This window comes from Orycteropus afer, unplaced genomic scaffold, assembly GCF_000298275.1.
Source record: "Orycteropus afer afer isolate SDZICR_OR568_19922 unplaced genomic scaffold, OryAfe1.0 scaffold00035, whole genome shotgun sequence".
Taxonomy (NCBI): Eukaryota; Metazoa; Chordata; class Mammalia; order Tubulidentata; family Orycteropodidae; genus Orycteropus; species Orycteropus afer.
Genome location: NW_006921622.1, coordinates 10,980,240 through 10,984,962, shown reverse-complemented (window position 1 = coordinate 10,984,962; position 4,723 = coordinate 10,980,240). Strand labels below are relative to the sequence as shown.

At 38.4% G+C, this 4,723-nt stretch overlaps 1 protein-coding gene and 1 non-coding gene across 2 annotated transcripts in view; one reads left to right on the top strand and one right to left on the bottom strand.

Moving 5' to 3' along the window:
• SPAG6 (sperm associated antigen 6) overlaps positions 1-4,723 on the bottom strand; it is a 127,416-nt gene that overhangs the window by 78,060 nt on the left and 44,633 nt on the right. The window lies entirely within an intron of this gene.
• LOC122149613 lies at positions 3,525-3,635 on the top strand. The gene has a single exon (XR_006163235.1). It is a non-coding gene; the product is annotated as a U6 spliceosomal RNA (small nuclear RNA).

Genomic DNA, 4,723 nt, shown 5'->3' with positions numbered 1-4,723 from the left:
CATGAGACAAAGTATATGTGAACTGCTGTATGGAAAGTGAATTTGCTCTGTAAATCTTCACCCAAATCACAATTTTAAAAAAAAGAGAGAAAAAAGAAAAAAAAAAAAAAAGTGGGATCCATAGGCAACTTCTTCTAGCACCTCTTGAAGAGCTGAGAAATCAGGGTCTGGATCCAGCTGAGTCAACTGGAACCTCCTTTTTCTATGGACATTTGGAGGCTGCCTGGTTAAAGAAGGCTATAATGACCAAAAATCAAAACCTACCCACCACTGTTCCAGAAGAATGTATGTATTGAAAAAGACATAAATTGAAAGAATCCTAAAAAAAGAAAAAAACTGCAGCCCCCATTTGGACTGTCCAACCCACAGGAAGACTCAAACAAATTCCAGCAACCCAGAAATCAGAACAGGGAGCTCTGGCAACATAGTGCCTAAGGTATTTGACTGCTAACTAGAAGGTTGGTGATTCAAACCCACCAGCCACTCCTCGGAAGGAAGATTGGGTAATCTACTTCTGTAGAAATACTGCCTTGGAAACCCAAGAAGAGGTCACCAGGAGTCAAACTGACTTGACAACAATGAGGTTTTGTTTTGTTTTTTTGCAAAATCAGAACTAGACAACAGCTGGAGTGGCCAGCTTTCCCACGACCTCCAGAAGAGGTCTGTATAACACATGGTTCCTAACCAAGCTGAATTTAACAGAAATAAGTTTTAATATTACTTGTTCCAATGCAAATAATTTCTATTTTTGCATTAAAAATTAAAAAAAGGAGTAACTAGTTCTACTTGGCCTCATAAATAGCTTGTTGATGAATGAAGGAACTGAGGCAGCCTCATCAGTAGAACTGTGATAGCTGGGGGAAAAATAATCTCGTCATATTTCTCTTCTCCCTCTCTATGTTTTTCCAACATTCATTCTGATAACATTTATGAGGCTTATATATGTACAATTCTTTGACTATTAGTAACGTGAAAATTTTAGATAAGTCTTTGCTTCTCACACAGTTGTTTTTTCTTGAGAATTTCATTCTGTGTTGTTCTTGGGACCTAGGTTTTTGGTCTAACAAAATACAGGCTGAACTTGTATTGACCTCTAACAGGTATGAAGTGTTAGAATATATATGGATCCAAGACCATTAGAATAATAATTTTTTAAATGGCTCAATACAATTTTAAGTTTAAAACGTAAAGAGAACAGAAGTAAAGGGGAGAACTTCTAAGATCAACATTCATAAAATTCTTGTTGTTGTTAGGTGCCATCAAGTTGATCCCAACTCACAGCAACAGAACAAAACATTGCCTAGTCCTGCATCACCCTCACTATCACTACTATGTTTGAGCCTATCATTGCAGGCACTGAGTCAATCCATCTCATTGACACTCTTCTTCTTTTTTTGCTGATCCTCTAATTTCCCATCATGATATCCTTTTCCATCATGGACTGGTAACATCAGGACTGGTAACTCCTGATAATATGTCCAAAGTATGTGAGACAGTCTCACCAACCTCATTTTTAAGGAGCATTCTAGCTGTACTTCTTCCAAAGTAGATATGTTTATTTTCTAGCAAGACCATTGTATGTTCAATATTCTTTGCCAATACCATAGTTTAAATGTATAAATTCTTCTTTGATCTTCCTTATTCATTGTCCAGCTTTTGCATGCACGAGGTGACTGAAAATACCATGGCTTGGGTCCAGTGCACCTTAGTCCTCAAAGTGGTATCTTTGCTTTTAACACTTTACAGAGGTCTTTTGCAGCAGATTTTCCCAATGCAGTAAGTTGTTTCATTTCTTATCCAAAGCTGAATGAAGGAGCCCTGATGGTGCAATAGTTAAGCATTTAACTGCTAATCAAAAGGTCAGCAGTTCAAACCCACCAGCTGCTCTATGGAGAAAAGACCTAGCAATCTGCTCCCATTAACACTAATTTCAGTCTAGGAAACCTTATGGGGCAGTTCTACTCTGTCCTGTAGGGTAGCTATGAGTCAACTTGATGGCACACATCCACCACCACAACAAAGCTGGAGGAACTAAACATTAGAAATGACTTTATGTTGACTAGAAAGGAAGAGGGTGGATAGGAATACTCATTGGTATAGAATGAGCATAGCTGTTACATGTGAAACTAAGTAATCAGGCAAAAGTAAATTTGCTTTAATAGTGCTTATAATGGCTCTAACAGGTATGAATTGTTAGAATATATAAATGGATCCAAGACCATTAGAATGTTATCTGTCAGCACACAACAACAACAGTTGTTTGTATAGATCAGGGGTGGCAAACTCAAATGCCCACAAGAGCCAGGCAAATAATTAAAATTAGTGAAGCCAGAGGATGTAAGAAAAACAAGGAGTGGGGGAGCAGCGGTAAACTGGAAAAGTATATGCACCTACAAGGGGCAGCAGCTACTTAGGTTCAGCCCTGTGTTGTAATATACAGGCCTACTATTGTCATTTCTTTTGAGTTTTCAAGAGAAGCTAGAAATCTGACTTTTTTTTTTTTTTTTTAATGTGAAATTGCCTGGTTTTTAAATGTTGGCAACCTTGTTTATTTTGTTAAGAACAGGGTGTGAGACAACACTGTTGTTGTTGTTGTTATGTGCCGTCGAGTCAAACCCGACTCATAGCAACCCCTCCTTGGGTTTTCGAGGCAGTATCACTACGGAAGTAGGATTGCCCAACCTTCCTTCCGAGGAGCGGCTGGTGGGTTTGAACCGCCAGCCGTCTGGTTAACAGGCAAGTGTCTTAGCCACTATGCTACCAGAGCTCCGTGAGACAACATAGTGCAGGCCAAATAAAGCACATCTGTCTGTGGGCCAGGTATAGCTTGCAACCACCATTTTGCAATCTCTAGCTTAAACCTCCTACCTTCTCTAGAACAACCTATGGGTCATTCTACAGATATAGAAAGGTGCTGTCCTACCTTTGATTCTTGAAGTTCATGTTTTGGGGTCATAAAAGGAAGAACTACTATGGTCATAAAAGAATTCAATGGAGAATTCCAAGAAGTTGAGGAAAACCTAAAAACTGGCCTGCAAAAAAAAGAGACTAAACATATGATACTCAACTAATTTTTCTGCTCATAATGGAAATAAAAGGAAAGAGGAGTTTTAAGCCAAATTAAAATAAGTGGTCCATCATGAAAACTAACAAAAAGGACTCAAAATGAAGAGGCTCTCCAAACTAAGGAAAAAAAAAAAAAAAACATTAGCACAGTAATTAAAAAATAATTAGGCAAATAAACTCTTCTGGAACTCTTAATTTCTACAACTTCATTGCTTTTTGTTTTTTCAAACACTGCTTTTAACTCATTGTTTCTAGGATCTATAGAAGTTCTATTTGTTTCATGGAAAAGGAAGAGAAAATCATGAATTAATCATTTTTTTTGCACTTAAGTCACCCTATTTGTCAGTTTAAAGATGGACTAGTTTTTTTTTTTTTTTTTTCACCTGGCTCTAAAAACATAAACCTATTTATCTTCAAAACTTCTGTGACATAAAGCAGGTTAAAAAAAATACAAATTTGTGTGCTCGCTTCGGCAGCACATATATACTAAAATTGGAATGATACAGAGAAGATTAGCATGGCCTCTGCACAAGGATGACACGCAAATTCATGAAGCGTTCCATACTTAAAAAAAAAAATACAAGTTTGGCTATCGCTTATGATATTAATCTTATGTTAATAATAGTCAGTCATCCCATTCAACCACATTTTTCATGGTGGTGCAAATGGTTAAGCGCTCCACTACTAACAAACAGGTTAGCAGTTTGAACCCATCCAGCACCTCCATGGGAGAAAGACCCAATGATCTACTTCTGTAAAGATTACAGCCAAGAAAACCCATCTGTCATATGGGGTCACATGAGGTCAATGAATTGACGGCATCTAACAACAACAACGTGGTGCTGTTTTTGCCAAAGCTAGTATCTACTGGCCATATTCCTTTCTAAGTTTAGTAATGTCACTTCCAAAGTAGAAGAAATCTTTTGTTTTGTTGTGTAACTCAGCTGTTTACAATTGGTTTAGTTATCTTCTGCCTTGTAACAAATCACCCCACACTCAGCACCTTAACACAATAAACATTTATTATGTCATGGTTTCTGTGGTCAGGAGACTGGGAGCAGCTTAACTGGGTGGTTCAGGCTCAGTCTTTCACAAGGCTGAATCAAGGTGTCAGCTGGGCTGCAGTCATCTGAAGCTTGACTGAGTGGAGATGATCTGCTTCCAAGCACGCTCATGGGTCTGCTGGAAGGGAGCTTCAGTTCCACACCATGGGACCTCTCCATAGGCTCACAACATGGCTTTCCCCATCGTGAGTTATCCAAAGGGCAGAACCCAAGACAACAGCTTTATTCTTTTAGAATTTAACCTCAAAAGTGATATACCATAATTTTTGCTACTTTTATTCATACAATGGTGGTGGTGGTGGTTGTTATGTGTCCAGAGGACTACTATACCAGGATGTGAATGACAGGAGGCAGGCATCACTGGGGGGCCTGATGGAGGCTAACTACCACAAAAACCTTTGTTCTTCACCAATACATCTGAGAGGCAACATACTCCCATTGGTAGCAATGACTCACTTTAATAATAATGCTGATTGTGAAAATGTCAATTCTACCCAAAGCAATCTATACATTTAATGCAATCCCAATCCAGATCCCATCAACATTCTTTAGGGACATGGAAAAACCAATCACTAACTTTATATGGAAAGGAA